Source organism: Calliphora vicina, chromosome 3 (assembly GCF_958450345.1).
Source record: "Calliphora vicina chromosome 3, idCalVici1.1, whole genome shotgun sequence".
Classification (NCBI taxonomy): Eukaryota; Metazoa; Arthropoda; class Insecta; order Diptera; family Calliphoridae; genus Calliphora; species Calliphora vicina.
Genome location: NC_088782.1, coordinates 20237675 through 20262079, shown reverse-complemented (window position 1 = coordinate 20262079; position 24405 = coordinate 20237675). Strand labels below are relative to the sequence as shown.

Genomic DNA, 24405 nt, shown 5'->3' with positions numbered 1-24405 from the left:
AATATTTAAAATTTGTATTTTGAAGTATAATTTGGTGAATGGTATATAAGATTCGGTACAGCCGAATATAGCTCTCTTACTGGTTTAATATTCGGTTTATATTTTCTTAATATTTAATAGGATTTCGTAATTTAGATTTGTTTTTCTCAATATAAATTTGGATTTTTTAATTTCAACTTGAAATGGAGCTGTTTTTGCAATTATTAGTTTTCTTTTTACTGAAAACTACTTGTTTTTGCTGAAAGTCCAATAAATACGATAAAAACACATCTTACAATTCTGGATTTTAAATTCAAACGAATCAGTTACTTTTGGTCCAGGTTGACTTTGGTGGTCTGGAAACTTTTTTGAATGGCCAGGGAGATCTTTGTCTTCCATGTCAAAATCACCACTTTTGAATCGCACAAACCATATCTCCTCGCACTTTGAAACCGATGAAAAGTATTCACCATTCAGCTTTAGCGAGTAAATCGATGTGCTTCACGGAACTTTTTTTCAAATTAAAGAAATAAAGCGAAACTTCTCGCAATGAAGCTTTGTTGGCACAAAATTCGATATTTTCGATGCAAAAAAACTTTGTTGTTTACACTATAATATTCAATAACTAAGTGAAATACGAAATTCAATCTAGTTGACATTTATTTGAATTTTACGAAAACTATTTTCCCCCCGATCTAAAAATAAACAAATAAATCTAATAATATGGCAACACTAAATACAAAAGCTTTGCCCAACTCTCATTTTCTCTTGTTTTTTTTTTCATTAAGCCCAAATTAAGCTTTTGTTAACAAAATTGTTTTACAATTTGAGCTCAGTTTGAACGTAAACCTGTAAGTTTTAAGCCACATTTAGCGGATAAATGTTGGTTGTCAATTAACCCACAGTTTTTGTTTTGTTTTTATTTTCTTCGTTGTACATATTTATGTATGTATGTGTTGTTGTTGTTTTTTTTGTTGGCTTTTCGATTGCAAGACCGTTAAAACGAAACAAACGAGAAACGGGTGTAAAAAGACGGTAAAACGTGTAGACCGATGGTGAAGTTAATGTGCGAGTGTGTGTAAACGAGCGAGTATAAAGGTTCGTTCGTTAGCAAAATGCAATAATCAATTCAAATATTTATAAAAAAAAATCACATACAAAAACAAATTTTTGTGCAAAATAAAAAGAAGAAAATAAAAAAAAAACTAAAAATTTGCAATAAATTGGAAAAATAATTTAAATTTTTTTACAATAAAACAAAACATTATTAAAAAAAATATTTGGAAATTTGAAATAAAAATAATGAAAAAATAGCTGATTTTATATCATGTTACATGTAAACAAGTACAAAATAAACCCATAAGAAAATTGGAAAAATTATATAAAATATTGGCAGAAAAACCTCTACAAATGAAAAAAGTTAAACATACCAAAAATAAATTGTGTTAAATTTGTGATTTATGACCGCTACCAGTTTTATTTTCCATTATAAGTAAATATTTAAATTAACACTTGTTAAACGCGTTTGATTTTAATTTTGTTTATTTTTTTATTTGATATCGGAATTACAAGTATTTTAAAGTGTTTTTGTTTAAATTTAAATTTATCTGCTTTTGTTTTTATTCCTTTTATTATTTATCTTTTAGTGTGAGATTTTTTAAGCTCGTTTCGTATTGTTATTCTCATTCTATGTAAAACAAATACAAATTTCCTTACATACATACTTACTTACATACATATGTATATTTATTACATGCAAATAATAATGAAATTGTTATTATAATTTACGTAATAAAATATAGAGTGGGAGAGAGTTAATTTGCATTTGAGTGTTTACGTTTGTGTGTTTGAGAGAGTACAATTGAAATTCATGGCTCTTGAATGCATTGTGTAGAACTTGTTCATATTTTGTTGGATTACAATTCAAATGGCAGTTAAGGTAAGTGTAAATTAGATTTAAACATAAACAACAAAATATAAATTATTAAGAAGAAATAATCATAAGAATTAATAAATTTTAAATTAAGGAAAGCTTTTATGAAAATTGCAAATAACACTTATCATCAGGGCTACCTAAAATTTACTCTAAAAGAGATTTTTTGCATATAAAAATATGCTCATAAAAATGGAAAATATGCTTTTATAATTGAAAAATGTGCTCAAACATCTGTAATTTTTGGACAAAATTCAAAATAATTTCAATTTCATTATTAAAAAAGTTTAAATTTATTAATAGAAAGAGAATTTTGTTGTTGCTACTTAATAGGAAAGGAAGCTATGTTTTTCGATGTTAAAATAACATTCAAAACTAAGAAATTTAAATATTTTTTTTTAATCCTAATGAAATTTCAAATAGTCAGAACTCAGGTGTTTTAGAGTTGATTGGTATTTGCATGTTGAAATTTGGGCCACTGTATCCAAAAAAGTTGCTGCCTATAAAATTAAAAAAAAAATCACAAAAAATTCAGTTCTTATCCGAATTTCAATAAATATCTACAAAATAATAAATACACTTACTTGTGTCCGTTATCTCTTTTAGTTTAGGAGATATTTATGTGGTTTTTAAATTTTTGATCTATTTTTTTTTGATGTGATCTAGATAGGAATTTCTGAACTAAAATAGAAAATGGTTCTTAATACCTTCCAGAAGCCTCACAAAGCTTACCTTCTCTTGAAATGTTTCTATAAAAGAAATAATATTAAGTCCTTTTTGGAAAATAACCTAAAAAATATGTTATATTTCAGATGTTCTGAACTAAAATAGAAAATGGTTCTATAAAAGAAATAATATTAAGGCCTTTTTGGGAAATATTAATAAAAAATATGCTCTGTTTGAGATGATCCGAATTTGGATGCGTGTAACTTTTTATAGGGACCAGATAACTGTATGGAACTTTCTTCAGCTATCTCCAATTGTTCAAAATATACATATATTGATTCCTATGGTTACAAGTTGGAATAAAGGGCCGTAACGAAATTCATCCATCGGGATCTGTCCTGTTCCATTAGTCTTATCGCATTCTAGTTGCCTTCTCCAGATGTTCGTGGCTCTACCTCTTATTCTGCTGCATTGAGGGTTCCAGTTTGGTGTTTCGCCTGTTCTTTGCCAGAGGTCTCTGTTGGAGCAACGGTTAATAAATACTTGCAGGGATTGTATGTAGCTTGCAGTAGAGTTCCAGGACTCACATCCGTATAGCAGGGTGGAGCGAACATTTTAGGAGACTTTCATACTTTTTCTAATGCACCAAATGACTGTTTTTCCTTTCTAATGCGATATGCGGATCACCAAATTATTTCTACAAAAAATATTATAATATTGAATATTTTTATAGAAAATACTGTTATACACAAGATATTCCGTGAAAAATACTGTTATACAAACGATTTTCTATAGAAAATACCATAATACGCAAGATTTTTTATCAATCGACCCGTTCGTTCACAGAGTTACCTTTCTGGTCAGGTATCCAGTACAGTGTCAATTTATTGTGCTATTTCGTTGAGAGGTGTAATACGGTCCATGACATCACCCGACCTTAATTCATTCGATAGTAAGACCCTAAGCTAAGCATGACTAGCGAAAACTCTTATCTCCATTAACCATCGTTTAAATTTGCGTCTGAAAAATTGAATGATCTTTTCTCAGGCGAATGGATTTTTGAAAGATTGTACTATAAATATCCGCACTACTTTCTCCATTCGGCTGTTTGGATATGTCTGTGAACCATTCATGAGGTTCTCATACTGATTGATATGAAAATTAGACCAGTCCTATTCCTAGTAGAATATGTCTTCAACTTCTGACATCGCATGAAGCCGGCACTCCGCTGCTTTGGTCAGCATAAGCTTTATAATGATATTACATGGCCAGTAGATCATTTAGACTGTTAAAACATAGCGAATCCAGTTAAGGGTATTCATCAGATAACTTAATGATCTAGCCGATCTTGAACAGTAAGTCTTAGAGATCGATTTTTGGTTATTACCATGGTAGAATTAAGATGGTACAATTATTAGAAGTATGTTCTCAATTATACATTCCCTATAACGTTTCTCTCTTAATTTGCGATTTTATCCATCGAAAACCAAATGTAGGTTTTTGGCAGGCCTGCTAATTGTGATATGGGACTCACTGTCCATGGCTGTCCTATTACCCAGATGTTTTTTGGTTTGACCATCAGGAATACGTTGACTGTTAATGATCAATATGATCGTGTTTTGAGGAAATCCTTTTCGTATACCAATCTTCTCAGACATCAGCGGAGGTGTAAGGCCTCAGATTGGCTTGAAGTTGTATCGTGGTTTAAGGAGTAAGATTGAGAATTAAGATCTACTTCTGCTCATTCCCATATTCATGTTGGAATTTTCAGAACTCCAGCCTAAACCCCCTCCTCACCGATTTAGGCCAATAAACCCCATCCCCATTCTGCTCATTCCCATATTTATGTTGGAATTTTCAGAACTCCAGCCTAAACCCCCTCCTCACCGATTTAGGCCAATAAACCCCATCCCCATTCTGCTCATTCCCATATTTATGTTGGAATTATCAGAACTCCAGCCTAAACCCCCTCCTCACCGATTCAGGCCAATAAACCTCATCTTAAGTCGGTTAATATTGTGTCCAATGAGCTTTAAAAAGTTGCATGGATTTTTTTGACTTTATTCCATTACTTGACGAGTAAGGCACTAGTGAAAAGATTAGGAACACATTTGCCACAGAGGTGAGGTTACAGAGGTCCTAGAAGCTCACCATAGTTCGTAGAATGAGGATTTTTACCTTGATAGCTACTGACTCCTCGATAATGGTCAATAGCACTGTGTGTCTTCTCACTGGATGTTTCTTTTTTCCCTGCTTGGAGAGTTGATTTCCAGCAAGAGAGCTGTTGATATAGCCATTAAGGACTATCACTCTCGTCTTGTTATTTATATTGCTGGTAGGAAGGCGTGCATTTTGTTGGGACATGCTAGGTCGAGGAATTTCGGAAATTGTTAGTTCTGTAGTTAATTCTGATATCTTTGTTGTACATATGGGCAGGAACCCAGCCCATGTTGCAGTTTGGTTCAATGAGAGAGTAGAATACCTAGCTAAACAGGTCGTTTCTATTGGGGCTCCCATGGTGAGAAGATCTCCATATGGGGATGCTCTTGTTATAATAAGGAATTCTCTTAATCAGGAGTAGTATAATTTCTACAGGACTAGATCACAAGTGTCTGGACGCTTTTTCGTCTCTATCTCTTTTTACTGAAATACAGGAAAAACATTTGGCACAGCGGTGTTAGTTTTTTTTTAATGCCCAACTGTTTTCCCATTGAATATTTCTTTTGTTCGTGTGGACTGTATGAACGAAATAAATTCTTTATTATCAAAAGAAATTAATTAAAAAACCACGTACTCTTGGTCAGCAGCATAATCTAAATATTCGTATTGCATGCCACCAATACAGAAACTAAATGAAATACATTGCCTTTGTATGGCATGCCGATAATGTTTGAACAGCAGTGATAATATTTTGGTGTGACACTTAAAATCGCTGCGTTAAACAATTCAAAAAAAATATACAACCGATTTTTAATTACACTTTTTGACATGTAGAGTGATTTTAATTGCGTAAAATCGTATGTAAATTCTTACAATGTATCACAGATTACACAGATACGAAACAAATGACAGTTTTCAAAAAAATTAATATCGAACCATATGGTTATTTTGACATTTTCCATGGTTATGGTTTGAAGAGAGAGAGAGAAAACATACAATTTTCAATAGACAACGAGTGTGATATATATTTGTCCCTCTTTCCATGTCACAACAATTTTGACATTTTCTTTTGTTTGTTATCTATTGGCATATCAATGGAACCAACTGATTAATATCTTTGTAATCTGTGTAGTAAATAATTAATTCAATTTTCAAGTGTGATTTGTATTTAAAAACACTGTAATTGTTACAATTTTTCATATCAATTTCTAGGTATACTTTCTTGGTGTTTATTTCTACTGAAAAATACAACCACCCATTTTAAATTTATTTCAAATTCATTTCAATTCATTCATGAGTATTGCAGGTATGTACATTTTATGACCTTGACTGCATATCAATAGTAAAACTATGATGATTATTTTTGCTTAAATGACACTGAAACATTAGGAGAATATTAATATGTACGATAAAAACACTAATTTTACCAGAGTTTTAACAAAATTTATCTGCAAGTTTGATAATGACATTGAAAAAAATATGGAGTATGTGGATTATTTTTAAAATATTTAAATTTGCATTTAAAAATGTCAGCTTTATGTTTGAGCAGATATTACTTATTTCTATTTATAAATAGAAATTTTGTTTTATTTTTCTATTGATTAATTTATCAATGGCTTATATTTCCATGTGTGGACAAACAAATTGAGGAGATCATGTCTTGTGCTTGTCATTAGATATCAATTAAGATTGAAAGTAACAAAACACTAAAAAGTTTTTAAGTTATATTTATTTAAATCCACTATATATTTTCAAGGATCACTAAAAGTAACTTTGAAAAAGAATATTTAACAAAATTTAAAAAAAAAAAAAATGTTTACCAAAAAATATTTTCAATCTTTATAGATTTTGGTAACAGTTACCACAAAAAATTCAAGCACTTAAACATTTTGTTGGAATTTGACTTGAATGCAAATGTAATTATTTATGTTTTAAACTTGAAAAATATTTGAAAAATTAAATATAATTCAAGGCTTGAATTACACTTGCTTTCAACTTGAATTCCAGTAAAAGTTTAAGGCATAATTACATTTGCATTCAAGTCAAATTCCAACAAAATGTTTAAGTGCTTGAATTTTTGGGGCTTTGGTAATTATTGGGCTGTGGGAGAGAGATTTCATTTAATTTTATTGCTGAGATTTTTTTTATTTACAAAAATATGAAATATTATTATTAATATAAACTATTAAAGTTTATTAACTTTGTTTTATGGGTGTTTAAATAGTTATACTTTTAATCATTTAAACAATCAAAGTGAAATCTTTCTAATTATATGATTTATTAATGAGTTTTAATTATGTTTTTCTTTTTCTATACAATTGTTTAAATGTTTGTTAATTTAGTTAATAAATGATAATTTTGAAAAGTTAATGAAATTTAGGGTAAAAATAAAGTTTTTATTTTTTATTTTTAAAATAAAAAAAAATTTCTAGCAACATGTTGCCGAAAAATGTCGTTAAAGAAAAATTCACAAAATGTATTCAGATTTTAGTTTGTTATTATTTAAAATTAATTTTCAAGTAATTTAAGAAAATCTAAACATGTTGCCAAAGAATTCTTGTTCAAAAATCAGTAGCCGAAAGCTAAATTTGATTAAAAATCGGAAACTACTTAAGACATATGTTAAATAAGAAATAAATTTTAAATAAGGCATTTTGTTGACAACATGTTGTTAAGAAAAGGTAAAAAAAAAATAAATAAAAATCGTTTATATTTATTTAAACTATTGTAATTTGTAGTGTATTTTAATTTTAAACATGTTGATAGAGAAAAATTAATTAACACTATAAAATAATATACAAAACTTAACTGTTTTATTTTAAAAATGTTTGTGATATTTAAAAATTAGTTAAAACAATTTTGCTTTAAGAACATGTTGCTGAAACAGGCAAAAAATTGCATCAACATGTTGCAATAATATGTTGATAGAGAAAGTTATCAAATTTTATTTATTGTATAAATATGTTTGAATTGTTTTAATTAAATTAAACAATTTTAAAAAAATTATATCTACAACATGTTTAAAATTATTATCTTATTTAACTTATTCTCTAGTAGACACAAGATTTTAATAACATTTTACTTAAAAAAAATAGAATTTTGAACAAAAAATGTTGCTGAAATGTGCAAAAAATTTACTGCAACATGTTGCTGAACAAATTTGATAGATAAACTGTTAAAATAGTATTAACAAACATGTTTGCGTTCATTTAATTAATACAACAAATTTAATATTTTTTCCAGCAACATGTTGGTAGAAACGTGTCTCATTAAAAATGATTGTGTTTTTAAATATTCATAAGAAGTTACAAGTTTTTAATACAATTGTGCTTTTAGAAAAAAATGTTTAACAACATGTTGCTGAAATAAACATCAAATATATTTTAATAATAACTGCAGACATAATTCAAAAGATAATTTTTAAATAAGGGAAGTATCCCTCACACTTGCAAAAAAAATTATGAAATTATTTACATATATAATTTTTCAGAGAAAAAAAAGTTTGGTTTATTTTAGAAATTGGTGTTGGTGCGTGATGTTTTTGATTCCAAATGACCTAAAAAAATGATTTTCATTACTTATACAACATTGGCCATCACGTGGTGGTATGCCAAAAATTTCGCCAAAATGTTTATGTTCATTTAATTAGGTAAAATAATATAAACAAATTAAATTGTTTTACCAGCAACATGTTGCTAGTCCCATTTAAAATGATTTTTCTTATTTAATATTCATAAGTGGTTACAAGTTTTTAATACAATTTTGCTTTTAGAAACATACTTTTGAACAAGAATTATTTGGCAACATGTTACTGTAATAGACAATATTTAAAATATTATGATTTTATATAAAAAATAATAATATTTTAAGTTTATGACAAAATATTTAATAAAAACATAATATGTTTTAACATTATTCAACATGTTGCCAGCAACATTTATAAAACATATTCAATATTTAAACTGTATTTCTATAAAACTTAAAGAATTCTGTTAAATTTCACAATTATTGCATTGTAAACATTATTATTTTGTATTAGCAACATGTAGCTGAAATAAGTTTTAATTAAAAAAAATAGGAAATTTAAACATAATTCTCTTAATTATTCTAAAAACTTTATTTTCATGATATAATTTTGTGGAATTTTTTTGTAAAAAAAAGTTCCTGCAACATGTTGCTATCATCTTTTGTACTTTAAATTGTATTTATTACTATAAAAAGGTAGAACATGTTGCAACAACAAATTAAGCTGTGAAAAGCCGCCCTTTTTTTACTGGAATTTGTAAAATTTATTTTAATGTCTGTTACATAAAAAACAGATACAATTAAAAACTCCGCAACATGTTGCAAGCAACGTCTGTAGCAGTATTTACAAAAAAAAATATGTTTAAACATCATAAAAAGCTGTAATTTTGCACGAAACATTTATTAGCAACATGTAGAAAAGAATATTAAAAATAGAAACATGTTGCTAGCAACAGCTGTAGGTTTACATATTCATTATCTTTGTTGCGATCTAATAAAACAAGTAGTTGTACAGAAAATTTTATTAAAAATAGGTTTTAATTGAATACGTAATAAAAATCCTACGACATGTTGCTAGCAACATCTGAAGGATTCAAATTTTATGTTGATTATATTATAAGTAAAAAATATCTGTTGAAACATCACGCAACATGTTGCTAGCAATAGCAAGTAAATCATATTCATGCTGTTTGTATTATTTTTAACTGAAGATTTGTATTAAAAACTGAATTTTTTGTTCAGCACTAAATCTATTAGAAACATGTAGAAAACAAACTCAGAAATCGTGCAACATGTTGTTAGCAAGCTCTATAGAATTTCATATTAATGTTGTTTGTATTATTTGTACAAAAACTCGTAAAACCTGACCTGGTGGTGGATTATAAATAAAGTTATACTATAAGAATTATTATGTCACAACTAAAACTATAAAATGGCAATTTGGCTCGGAATCCATATGTTGCCAGAAAGATGGAAAATGCTGATGGCTAACATTGACCAATACTTTGAATAAATTTATAATGTACAAATCTTTCAAAATAAAAGCTAATAATTTGAAAAATCCCGCATATTTAGGTTAATATAAATACGGATTTTGACATTTATATTTATTTTTATATCATTCACCATGAGTGGCAAGGGTATAAGTTTGTCATTCAGTTTGTAATTTGTACATTTTTCATTTGCGACCTCACAAAGTATATATAGATAGCGGAGTCGATATAGCCATGTCCGTCTGAATGTTGAAATCAACTCGGTAAAAATATTTTATAACCCGAATTTTTTTTCATAAAAAATTTTTTTTTTGTAAAAATTAAAAAAATTAAAAAGCTATTTGGAAAAAAAAATTTTAAAAACAATTTAAAAAAAATGTTAATTTTGTTTATATAATAATATTAAAAAAAATATTTTTAAGTATAATTTGGTGAAGGTATATAAGATTCGAATATAGCTCTCTTATTCGTTTTAAAACATTTCACAGTAATTTCATTGATATTATTGTACCCTTCATCTTCGTGAGAAGGGTTTATATAAGATTGCCATTCCGTTTGTAATTTCTACATTTTTCATTTCTGACCCCATAAAGTATATATGTATATTCTGGATCCTTATAGATATCGGAGTCGATTAAGCCATGCCCGTCTGTTGAAATTTCCGTATCCCCCAAATAACTTACATACATGATTCATACATCATACGTAGGGTTTTTAATTTCCCGACCTTTTTTTGATTCCCGGGAATCGGTAAAATTTGTCTCTACATTCCCGGGTACCCGGCAATTCCCGAAATATATAATAATACTGTAAACTATGGATATTATAGCAAAATTTCATATACAAACTTAGTGTTATAATCATTATTTATAGAACTTCGTAGTAATTAATTCAATTTGAGCTTAATTCACTAAAATCTTAATCCGTAATTAAAAAATGTCAGCCTTTCATTTCTTAAATCCATTCCCAATATCTAATTATTTAGCTTCCTTCAAAGGCTTTATTTAAATTGAATTAATTAATTTAATTAATAACAGAATTTATTCAAAATGAATTAAAAAAAAATGTCATAAACCTTTTAGTAAAAGGAATGAATTCAATACATTTAACTGAATAGTTAAGAGATAAAATTTATGTTGATATCGAAAATTTCCAAATTATTGAATTCAAAGGTGAATTTTTATAATACAACATTTGCAAAATACACTCATTATAAAGCTGACATTGTTACCAAGGATTATTGCTGTGTTTCCTTTCAAGGCCAAAATCAATTCTATACTTCAAATTACCAAATGGTGTGCCGCCATCAAAAGTAGGGGACTTTGTTCTACTAGAGGTTTGTGGTATAATTCACACTGGTCCATCTTGACATTGAAGATTATTCACCTTTATTTCTAGATCGTGCAGCTTTCCATATGCTTTTTTAAATGTTCATTCGAAAAACCCCAAATAAATAATAATAATAATAATAAGTGATCTATTGTTGCCGAGATATAAACGAAAAATTGTAAAAAATAAACTTTTCATTTTTAAAAAAAAAAAAATAGAGTTCTAACATTTTTTTTTGTAGTTTCGTTAGTTTTTAATACCTGGGAATCCCGACTAAAAATCCCGGGAATCGGGTAGTGAAAAATTGGCAAAATTCCCGGGAAATTTGTACCGGGAATTCCCCGGATAAAAACCCTAATCATACGATAATCGACAAAATCGGGCCACAAATGGCTGAGATAAAAGAAAAAAACCGGGACAACCTCGATTTTTTGCCTATTTTTGATATATATCTGGATTACTAAGTCATTAATATAGACAATGTGAATATCTAATGATAAATATTTCAAAGTCCATTGGACCTACAATGGGTCAAAATCGGTAAAAATATTTTATAACCTGAATTTCGAATTTTCATAAAAAAAATTTTTGTCATAAATTCTTTTTCTAAAAAAAAATTTTTAAATTAAAACAAAATTTTTAAAAAATTTCGAAAAAACTTTTTTTAAAAAAGTTTGTTTAACTAAAATATTAAAAAAAAAAAATATTTTAAATTATAATTTGGTTTAAATTATAATTTGGTTTAGGGTATATAAGATTCGGCACAGCCTTAACTTTTAATTGAAAACTTTAACAAGAAAACCCGTCCTATTGTCCCCATTTAACACCCACAGACTTTATTTTATTGCCTCACATCAAAAATAAATTGAGGATAGTAATAAAGTACATTACAAAAGTATTAGTACTTCAAAAAAGTACTTATTCAACTATTTAAAACTTGTATCAATTCAAGAGCCATTAACTCTTTGTTAAAATTTTTTTTGTTTTGTTAATAAAACAACCTTGAAAAGCACATCTTTAAAACAAATTGTTTATTAAATAATTGTATGTACTTATTATATACTATTAAATAAAGAATATATTGTTAAAAACAAATGAATTGATTTATTTTTTATTATGAAAAAAATGCTATTTATATGAAATAAAAACTATTTAGAAAGAATTCTAAAACATACATTAACTACAAAATTAATACGAGAACATATTTCTTAATGATAATGATGAGATGTGCTTCCTTAATTATAAATATTGTTTTTTCATATTTAATGGTGGTTTTTTTTAGAAAAAAAATATACTTATTTAATATTTTAAATAGCAATAAAAAAATGTGTTTCTTTTAGATTAGCTGAGTGGTTAAATCGATTAACTCACACAATTAATAAAATTGTTTTTATTATATCCTTCACCTTCGCGAGAAGGGTATATATAAGATTGTCATTCATTCCGTTTGTAATTTCATTTCCGACCCTATAAAGTATATATGTTCTGGATCCTTATAGATAGTCGAGTCGATTAAGCCATGTCCGTCTTTCGATCTGTCTGTTGAAATCAACATTCCAAAGCCCCCAAATAACTTATATACACGATTCATACATCAATATCTAGAGAATTTTTCCAGCTCGGTTGCTAAAATCGAGAAAATCGGTCCACAAATGGCAGAGATATAAGGAAAAAACCAAGACAATCTCGATTATCTGGATTATTAAGTCATTAATATAGACAATATGGATATCTAATGATAGATATTTCAAAGACCTTTGCAAGTTCGACCTACAATGGGTCAAAATCGGAAAAAAATATTTTTTAACCCGATTTTAAAAAAATATTAAAAAAAATTGAAAAAACCAAAAAAATTTTAAAAAACAATTCGAAAAAATTTTTTCCAAAAAATTAAAAAACAACTTTGGAAAAAAAATTTTTGTTTACCTAAAAATATTTAAAATTTTTATTTTGAAGTATAATTTGGCGAAGGGTATATAAGATTCGGCACAGCCGAATATAGCTCTCTTACTTGTTTTATTATTATTTATTGTTTAAACAACTTGAGAGATTTAAAGGAAATTTCTTGTGCTTATAAAAAGTCAGGAGTCTCTCGGTATGAATCCTTAAAATCTATATATATAAAAGAGTAACGTTACTGACTGACTGACTGATTCATCATCGCACAGCCCAAACGGCTGAAGCTAGAATCACGAAATTTTAACTGTGGGTTGCTCCCTCCCCAAAACGATCCGATAAGAAGGGATTTTTGGAAATTCGTAACCTTATATCTTCAAAAGTAATAAAGATACAAAAAAACTTAAAATTGCATGTTACTCCATTCAAAAAATAAGCTGACAGGTATTTCGTACTTTTTCGAAATTCGAAACTTTTAGGGGAGAAAACGGGTAAAAACTGTATTTTGGTACTTTTTTGGCACCCTATGTATCTTTTAAACCAATAAACATAGAATCAAATTTTAAATCGTATTCTTTACTTATCAAAAAATAAAAAATATAAGTTTGGTTCTTTTTGGAAATTCGAACCTTTAAGGGATAAAAATTGTGTTAATTTTTGGTACTTTTTCATAAAATATGTTTTTCTATAATTTGACATAGACATACGAATATTTTATTATGAACTCCCACCACGATACAGAAATTTATTTGAATAAAATTTTACCACCTCAATGGGGATAAAAAAGGTACCAAAAAGGGGATAAAATCGGGTAAATACATTATATTTGAAATTATTAAGCCAATTTTGATAATTTTTTTAACGTTGGTTCCTGGATTCATACAAAAATTAACTAACAGGGTGTTATTTGGAACTCGAGTGCCAAGGTGTATATTGTGCCAAATCCGGGTAAACAGTTTGGTACTTTTTTTAAAACATATTTATTCTTGGGCACATTAACATAGATTTTAATATTTTGAGACATGCCTGTAGCATAAACAATTTTATCAAAATGGAATATTTTTAAATTTCAAACTTGAGGGGTGTTCAAGGAAGAAAAGGGAAATTGGTACTTTTCTCCTAATGGTACTTTTTTAACATTTTAAATTATTTCAGTTATCGACATTATAGTTAGCTGATATATATCTGAGTGATGTTAGTGTTAGGAATAGGGGATAATATTTAGGTACCAAAATGTGTGATCTGAACTATAGGTACTTTTTTTGTTCTTCTAATGGTACTTTTTTAAAATTTGTATAACAATGGACTTAGAAACATGAAATTAAACATATATGGTCCTAAGTGAGTGAGAATTCTAGGGGGAGACTTTTTGGTACTTTTTCTTTATTGGAATGGTACTTTTTGTAATTTCTTCACCAATGAACCTAGAAACATGAAATTAAGCTTATATGGACCGGAGTGAGTGGGAATCTACAAGTGACTGCTTTTTGGTACTTTTTCTATATTCTAATGGTACTTTTTGAATTTTCTGTAATAATGGACATAGAAATATGAAGTTAAGGATATATGGTCCTAAGTGAGTGAGAATTCTAGGGGAGACTTTTTGGTACTTTTTCTTTATTCTAATGGTACTTGTTGTAATTTCTTCACCAATGAACCTAGAAACATGAAGTAAAGCTTATATGGACCCGAGTGAGTGGGAATCCACAAGTGGCTGTTTTTTGGTACTTTTTCTATATTTAATGGTACTTTTTGAATTTTCTGTAATAATGGACATAAAAATATGAAATTAAGCGTATATGGTCCTAAGTGAGGGACAATTATAGTTGGAGACTTTTTGGTACTTTTTCTTTATTCGAATGGTACTTTTTTAATTTTTTGTAATAATGGACATATAAATTTGAAATTAGGCGTATATGGTCCCAAGTGAGTGAAAATTCAAGGGCATACTTCGTGGTACTTTTTCTTTATTCTCATGGGTACTTTTTTGAATTTCCTATAATAATGGACCTAGAGTTTCCAAAAAATCGAAGAATTTCAAAACCGAGGTTTCGGTTTTAAAAAATTAAAAACCGATCGGTTTCGGTTTTGTGATAATTTATTAAATATTATGTATTATAGAAACAAAATTAGTTTAAAAGTGATAATCAATGGTACTATTTCCTTATTGCAATGGTACTTTTTGAATATTTTATAATAATAAACCTAAAAATTTATAATTAGGAACACATTTTGCATTTTCTATAATAATGGACCCAGAAATATGAAATTAGACATTTACAATTAGATTCCCAAAGTGAGACTTGATAGTACTATTTCTTTCTTCTAATTGGGGTGGCGAAGCGCACCGGGTCAGCTAGTCATAAATAAACCTTTTGTGGAGTTAATCACTTTGTCAATTGAACAATCTCATATCAAAACAGTAGCGGAAATTTTTTGATTTTATTTTCCACTTCAAATTCATAAAGTTGTATTAGAGTATTATTAGATACTTATTAAACATGTTTGCGGTAAGAGTAATAATAAATAGATTTAAATAAACATGAGAGGGTGTGATTTTAATGTTCACTTTATAACATAACAATTTTGATGAGATTTAATTTATTTTATTTCAAATGATTGACACATTAGGTCATTATAAACAAATTAATTGTATATGTTTTCTGTATTTCTGTCATAACATCTTATAACATATTTATCTCTATCTCGTTCTCTGTTGCTAGCAAGTTATTTTTGTAACATTTATTTAGGCTTTTTTTATAAGGCATTAGTTTAAATACAAGGCAATTTATTAAAATTAATCACAATTTTAACACTATTGAAGATTTCATTGAGTGTTTATCAGAGACACATACTATTTTCAAATGATTGATTGAGGTCCAATACGAAGAAATACATATATATTTATGCTACTGCCATATATGTTAGAGTCATTAGTTAAAAATAAATATTTGAAACGTTTGAATACACATACTAGTTTTGAAGACAATTTCAGATCCAAAATAGTTAAATTAGAGTCATGAAAATATAACTAAAACTTGGAGTATAGAAACAGGCAAGATTGAACTATTGGGTGACTTAAAAATGCGGGATTTACAATAGATGATGTTTTTTATTTTTTTTTTGGAAAAAAAAATTCCTATTTTGACCCATTGTAGGTCCAACTTACTATGGTCTTATTTATATACGCCGTTGCAAAGGTCTTTGAAATATCTATCATTAGATATCCATATTGTCTATATTAATGACGTAGTAATCCATATATATGTAGGTAAAAAATCGAGGTTGTCCAGGATTTTTCATCATATCTCAGCCAATTGTGGACCGATTTTGCTGATTTTAAATAGGAAATTTCTCGAAAGCATGACAGAATTATTGATGATTTGGATCCCGAAGATATCTGGGGTCTTCAGAAAATTGATTTCAAAAGACAGACGGACAGACAGACCGACCGACATGGCTTAATCGGAAAATTATATTGTGGAAATTACAAACGGAATGACAAACTTATATATACCCTTCTCACGAAGGTGAAGGGTTTAATAAGTGGCGCTGAAGCACATCGATTGCTCACGAAGCTTATGGTGAATGTGTTCCAACGGTTTCAACATGCGATTGATGGTTTGTGCGATTCAGAAGTGGTGATTTTGATACTGAAGACAAAAATCGCCAAGGCCGGCCAAAATAGTTTGAAGACCCAGAATAGGAGTCAAACTCAACAAGGACTTGCAAAATCATTGGGCGCTACTCAAGCAGCAATTTCAAAACGTTTGTGAGCAGGAAATTGGATACCATACAAATTGCAGCTGAGAGACCTTGAAATACGATTTTGCATGTCTGAAATGCAGCTTGAACGCTATAAAAAAAAATAATTTTTACTTGCGACGAAAAACTGTTTTATTACTATAACCCGAAGCGTAAGAGATCGTATGTGGAGAACGACCAACCAGTTGAATCGACACCAAAGTCAAATATCCTTGGCACATTAAAAGCTTTTTAGAATGAAGTGGTTGGGAAGTTTTGTCTCACCTGCCTTATAGTCCAGACCTTGACCCGTCCAACTACTATTTGTTTCGATTGATACAGAACGCTCTTTTTCGTTCACTTTGGAACAGAGTATTCGAAAAGGAGAATTTCTATAGAAAGAGACACAAATGCAGTAAAAATTTAACAATAGAAATGGTCGTGATTGCAGTAAAAATTGGTGATTAGAAATAGCCGAGATTGCAGTAAATATTAGAGAATAAAAAGAGAAAGAGCCACGATTGTAGGAAAAATTACTATATAGAAAGAGTCACGATTAGAGAATATAAAGAGCAGTGATTGCAGTACAAATTGAAGAATAGAAAGAGATACAATTGCAGTAAAAATTTAAGAATAGAAAGAGTCGTAATTGCAGTACATATTGGAGAATAGACAGAGCCACGATTACATTAAAAATTGGAGAATAGACAGAGCCACGATTGCATTAAAAATTGGAGAATAGAAAGAGCCACGATCGAAGTAAAAATTTAAGTTTAGAAAGAGTCACGATTGAAGTAAAGAAAGAGCCACGATCGCAGTTAAAAATAAGGTTTAGAAAGACTCACGATTGAAGTAAAAATTTAAGTTTAGAAAGAACAACAATTGCAGTAAAACTTTAAGTAAAAAATTAAGTTTAGAAAGAGCTACGATCGCAGTAAAAATTTAGAAAGGGCCAGGATTGCAATAAAAATTGGAGAATATAAAGAACCGTGATTGCAGTAAAATTGGAGAATAGAAAGAGACACGATTGCAGTAAAAATTGGAGAATATAAAGAGACACGATTGCAGTAAAAATTAAAGAATAGAAAGAGTCGTAATTGCAGTACATAGTGGAAAATAGATAGTACCACGATCGCAGTAAAATTTTAAGTTTAGAAAAAGCCACGATTGCAGTAAAAATTTAAGTTTAGAAAGAGCCACGATCGCAGAAAAAATTTAAGTTTAGAAAGAGCCACGATCGCAGTAAAAATTTAAGATTAGAAAGAGCCACGATCGCAGTAAAAATTAAAGTTTAGAAAGAGCCACGATCGCAGTAAAAAATTAAGTTCAGAAATAGCCACGATCGCAGTAAAAATTTAAGTTTAGAAAGAGCCACTATCGCAGTAAAAATTTAAGATTAGAAAGAGCCACGATCGCAGTAAAAATTTAAGTTTAGAAAGAGCCATGATCGCAGTAAAAAATTAAGTTTAGAAAGAGCCACGATCGCAGTAAAAATTTAAGTTTAGAAAGAGCCATGATCGCAGTAAAAATTTAAGTTTAGAAAGAGCCACGATCGCAGTAAAAATTTAAGTTTAGAAAGAGCCACGATCGCAGTAAAAATTTAAGTTTAGAAAGAGCCACGATTGTAGTAAAAATTTAAGTTTAGAAAGAGCCAGGATTGAAGTAAAGAAATAGCCACGATTGCAGTAAAAATGTAAGTTTAGAAAGAGCCATGATCGCAGTAAAAAATTAAGTTTAGCAAGAACAACGATCGAAGTAAGGAAAGAGAGAGTACAAATTTAAGTTTAGAAACAGCCACGATTGCAGCAAAAATTTAAGTATTCAAGGGTCCTTGGTTGCAGTAAAATGCTATGTATTGAGAGAGCCTTGATTGCATTATACATTTAATAAAGAAAGAGCCCCGATGGAAGTTCAAGTTTGCAGTAAAAGTTGAAGTATAGAAAGAGTCACGAATGAACTAAAAATTGCTTACAAAGAACTGCAAAATATGCACTTCTTCTTCTATTCTTAACCCCATATTCTCAATCTCTGGTTATTTTTTATGGTGATGATATAATGAAAGTTCTCATACAAAAATGATCTTAATTGGATGTATATCGTTACGAAAAACGATAACCAGAGATTGAGAAAATTGGGGGTTAAAGTGATAAAAATATGATTCGATAAAAAGTAGTTAAATTGTATTGCTAAAGTTACTGTTAAACATTAATTTAACTTTGCGAAAAGAAAAACAAATTTAATTGTTTTAATATTTTTATTAATATTTCGTAATACAAATTTAAAATGTTGTTCTTTCATTTCAAAGAATGTGGTTTTTAGAATTACCGAGCAAGGGTGTAAATACTATAACTTTAATGTTTTCTATAAAATTTTTTTTAAAGTTGGTTCATGTAATAACGATAATAATAACAATTCGTCATATATTATTTAGGAATTTGGTTGCGAGTTTTTGTTCTGTTTGTTTTTTTTTTTGTTTCTCTCAGGGTCAGCACACATTAAGTTTAAAGAAATGTTTATGAATATTTACTTACAATTAGCCTTTTTTTTTAAACCAAATAACATTTACAATTTGTCATGTTTAAATATGAAAAACTAAGTAAATACTAAGTTTTTGTTTTGCATTGTACTGGTATTATAATTATACTCCGCCCGCCTTATTCCCTCCACCTCAACCTCCAGTCATTTTTGTATTACATTGCTGCTGCAATGCATTCTTGACTTGTTTAGAATGTCTTGTTGTAAAGTGTTAGTTATAACAAGTTTTTCTATGAATTCTGAATTCTAGAATAGTTGTTTTGTTAAATTGTACAAAATGCAGAAACAATTTCTAGGTGTTGGTTACCAGTTGCTGTTTGCTGAAACAGGTAGATATTTAGGTGGGTTGGTTTAAATTTATACATACATTAGTAAACAGTTTAAAATAACAAGTGATATTTAAAGGAATTATTAAGAAACAAGAACTAAATGATAAATTCTTGAGCGGCTTTTGTTAAGAAACAAAAAAATTAATATTATTAATTTATTTCCAAACATCAAGATGTAAATGCTTTGCAAACAAACAAAAAAAATTGTGATTTTTTTTATAATAAACAACCATGAAGTAATCAATTATTTATAAAAGAACTGAATGCATAAGATTTACAGACTGGTTTTTTATATTTTTCTTCGAAAATTATAGTAAATTATTGCCAAGTAATTATAAGATAATTTAAGGGAATTTTAGCACAAAAGTTTTAATAACTTTCATGGAAAAAAATGTATTATGTCAGAGTTCATGTTTCTATTGACTATGAGGGATTGTAGAACAGAAAGAGCCACGATTGCAGTAAAAATTGGAGAACACGATGCAATAAAAATTTTAGAATAATAAGAGCTACGATTGCAAGAAAAATTTCAATATAGAAAGAGTCTCAATAGGAGAATAGAAAGTCTCAGTAAATATTTAACAATAGAAAGAGCCGTGATTGTAATAAATATTGGAGAATAGAAAGGGACAGGATTACTGAAAAAATTTGACAATAGACAGAGACACGATTGCAGTAAAAATTGGAGAGTAGAAAGAGTCACGATTGGAGTAAAAATTACAATATAGAAAGAGTCGCGATTGCTGTAAAAATTGAAGAATAGAAAGAGGTGAGATTGTAGTAAAAATTGGACAGTAGAAAGACCCAGGATTGCAATAAAAATTGGAATATAGAAAGAGCCGCAATTGCAGTAAATATTAGACAGTAGAAAGAACCGAGATTACAGTAAATATTGGAGAATAGAAAGAGCCGTGATTGCTGGAAAAATTGGAGAACACGATGCAATAGAAATTGGGGAATAAAAAAGAGCTACGATTGCAAGAAAATTTACAATATAGAAAGTGTCACGATATGAGAACAGAAAGAAACGAGATTACAGTAAATATTCGAGAATAGAAAGGAACAGGATTACTGTAAAAATTTGATAATAGACAGAGACACGATTGCAGTAAAATTTGTAGCATAGAAAGAACCGAGATTGTAGAAAAATTGGAGAATAGAAAGAGTTACGATTGGAGTAAAAATTACAATATAGAAAGGCGAATAGAAAGAGCCGAGATTGTAGTAAAAATTGGACAATGGAAAGGCCCAGGATTGCAGAATTGAACTATTGAACTAAAAATTGAATGTTGAAATAGCAGTAAAAATTGGAATATAAAAAGTGACACGATTGAACTGAAAATTGGAATATAGAAAGAACCGTGATTACAGTAGAAATTGGAGAATAGAAAGAGCCACGATTGCAGTAAAAATTGGAGAATAAAAGATCCACGATTGCAATAAAAATTGGAGAATAGAAAGAGCCGAGATTACAATAAAAATTGGAGAATATAGAGAGCCACGATTGCAGGAAAAAATGGAAAATAGAAACAGCAAAAAAATTGGAGAATACAAAGAGGCACAATTGCAGTATAAATTGGAGAATAGAAAGAGTTACGATTGGAGTAAAAATTACAATATAGAAAGGAGAATAGAAAGAGCCGAGATTGTAGTAAAAATTGGACAATGGAAAGGCCCAGGATTGCAGTATTGAACTAAAAATTTAATATTGAAAGAGCCACGATTGCAGTAAAAATTGGAATATAAAAAGAGCCACGATTGAACTGCAAATTGGAATATAGAAAGAACCATGATTACAGTAGAAATTGGAGAATAGAAGGAGCCACGATTGCAGTAAAAATTGGAGAATAAAAGATCCACGATTGCAGTAAAAATTGGAGAATAGAATGAACCGAGATTACAATAAAAATTGGAGAATAGAGAGAGCCACGATTGCAGTAACAATTGGAGAATAGAAAGAGCCGAGATTACAATAAAAATTGGAGATTACAAAGAGCCACAATTGCAGTAAAAATTGGAGAATAGAAAGAGCAAAAAAATTGGAGAATACAAAGAGCCACAATTGCAGTAAAAATTGGAGAATAGAAAGAGCCACGATAGCAGTAAAAATTAAACAATAGGGGAAAGGTCTGGACTATAAGGCGGGTGAAGCAAAATTTCTAAACAACTTCATTCTTAATAGTTTTTAACAGGTATTGCAACATGTGGCCTAGCGTTGTCATGAAGGAATATTACGGTTTTATGGCTGGCCCATATTCTGGGCATTTTTCGTCTAATGTTCGCTTGAAATGAATCGGTAGCATTCGTTACAGGTTCCCTATGATGGTATGGCCAGATTTCAGCAGCTCATAATAGAGAGATATGGAACATTATCTTAGCGCCATGGATATTTGGCTTTGGTGTCGTTTCGGCTGCTTGGCCGAGCTTAACATAAGATGTTTTACGCTTCGGGTTATTGTAATGGATCCATTGTGATGATTCGATGCAAAAATGATTTTCTTTTATAGCGTTCAGGCAGCATTTCAGACATAGAATATCGCCCATTGTAAATCCCGCATTTCTAAGTCATACACCCAATAGAAAGAGTTACAATTGCAGTAAAACTGTAATATAAAAGAGCCACAATTTAGTTAAAAATTTAAAAAAATCTTTATGGAACAAAAATGTTTGACTGTTTGGATTTGAAATTGATTTGACAACTGAGTTAGGTGTTCGACATTAGAGTTTCCGATCTATGAATTTAAATTTACCTTATTTAGCTGGCATTGGTTACTAATATTTTTTGTGCAAAAACTTTATTTTAAATTAGATTTTTTTTTTGGTAATCTTCAAACAACCTATAAATAATGTAAATTTAAGCATACAACTATAATTTGTTTAAATTATTTTTTAATTAAAACATATTTCTCTGCAAAAAAAAAAATGTATGAACAATCTAGCTTCTTAAAGAAACCGAAATTCTAAAAAAAAAACATAAATAAATCATGTGTCTTAATAGCAAATAAATCTTAATTTCAAACAATATGCTCTCAAGTGTAACTAAATACAAAACAAAAAAATCTAAAATTTATAAACAAATTGGCGAAGCCAAAAACAAACAAATACTTTTTTAAGCCTTTTTTTTAAAGAACTGAACATGTTGTTTGGGCCCGCCATAAAACGCCAAAAAAAAAATTAAAAAATTTAAGCCGTCTATTGTTGGGAAATGTTGGGTAAATGAAGCGTTAACTTATTTCGTTTAAAAGTTTTTATATCGCTCAGAATACCCACATTTAAGTTTGATGAAGATGCTTATAATGATGACAACATAACAACAATATAAATGTTTGGAAATATTTTAATTTGTTGTAAAAAAAAAATCTAAAAGAATCACAGTTTTACACATTTAAACATAAAAGAAATAATAATGTGTTGTTAGTTATAATGAGCAAAAAAAAAGACAAGACTTAATTATTGCTAAACTTAATTTAAATTTTTTTACAGCTTATTTTTAAGTTATAAGAAATAAGTAATTTTGAAAAAAGTGTCCCTTTCATTGCTTCGTTTCAGTTTTGCTGCTATAGCAGCAGCAGTAGTATTGCTGAAATTATTGCTATAGCAGCATTATTGTTATTTTATTGATATATCAATAACATTAGTTAAAATTCTTTATGATAGAGTTAGAATGGCAAAACATAACAATATGTTGAGAAATAGTTTTCAACAAAATCAAAATCAGAATATTTGTAAAAAGTTCTTAAAATTTTATAGAAATTTCCAAAAATTTCCAAAAAATATATAAAATTTATTTATTTTTAAAAAAGTACTTTTCTATAAATAGAAATTTTTCATAGAATTTTTTTTCAATTCTTTGTGCTTTTTATTTAAATTCGTTTATATTACTTAAATTTTACTTTTTCATAGAAAAGTACTTTTTTGAAAAAAGTACTTTTCTAAATTTTTTAATAAATACTAATAAATTTTTCTACTAATTTAATTAAAACATGTGGGAATTCAGGATATTTATAAAAAGTTCTTAATATTTTACAGAAATTTCCAAAAATATATAAAATTATTTTTTTTAAAAAAAGTACTTTTTTATAAATGGAAATTTTTTTTACAGATTTTTTCATAAATTCTTTGGGTTTTTATTTAAATTCGTTTGTATTACTTAAATTTTATCTTTTCATAGAAAAGTACTTTTTTGAAAAAAGTACTTTTCTAATTTTTTTTTTATACATTTTAATAAAATTTTCTACTAATTTAATTAAAACATGTGGGAATTCAGGATATTTATAAAAAGTTCTTAAGATTTTACAGAAATTTTCAAAAATATATAATTTTTTTTTTTTAAAAAGTACTTTTTTATAAATTGAAATTTTTTACAAATTTTTTTTAAATTCTTTATGGTTTTTATTTAAATTCGTTTGTATTACTTAAATTTTACTTTTTCATAGAAAAGTACTTTTTTGAAAAAAGTACTTTTCATAATTTTTTTAAATAAATTTGATAAAACGTTTACAAATTCATGTAGTTCATAAAAAATGCTTAAAATTTTACAGAAATTTCCATGAATATAAAAAATGGATTTATTTTTAAAAAAGTACTATTTTTACTCTGCTTTCTTTTCCATTAAAAAAGCAAAAAGTTGCTAAAAAAGTAAATAACAAAAATAATAATGATGATGATGGTATCATCTGTGAAAACATCATCAAAAAGAAACATTAAAATATAAGAAATTTTGATTATAACTCCCCAGGGAAGCAGCTAATGCAAAAAAAAAGCTTAAAAGATATTTAAAGTCAATGATCTTTAAATGAAGTTTTTGTTTTCAAAT

The 24405-nt window shown here is 28.3% G+C and overlaps 1 protein-coding gene across 1 annotated transcript in view; it reads left to right on the top strand.

Annotated features, from left to right (window-relative positions):
- The first annotated feature begins 1635 nt into the window (after window positions 1-1635).
- The window catches only part of Tie (Tie-like receptor tyrosine kinase), a 112651-nt gene continuing 89881 nt past the window's right edge, over window positions 1636-24405 (top strand). Inside the window, exon 1 of the mRNA XM_065504946.1 lies at window positions 1636-1918. The gene's annotated coding sequence lies outside the window, so the exon portion shown is untranslated. The remainder of the gene's footprint in view (window positions 1919-24405) is intronic.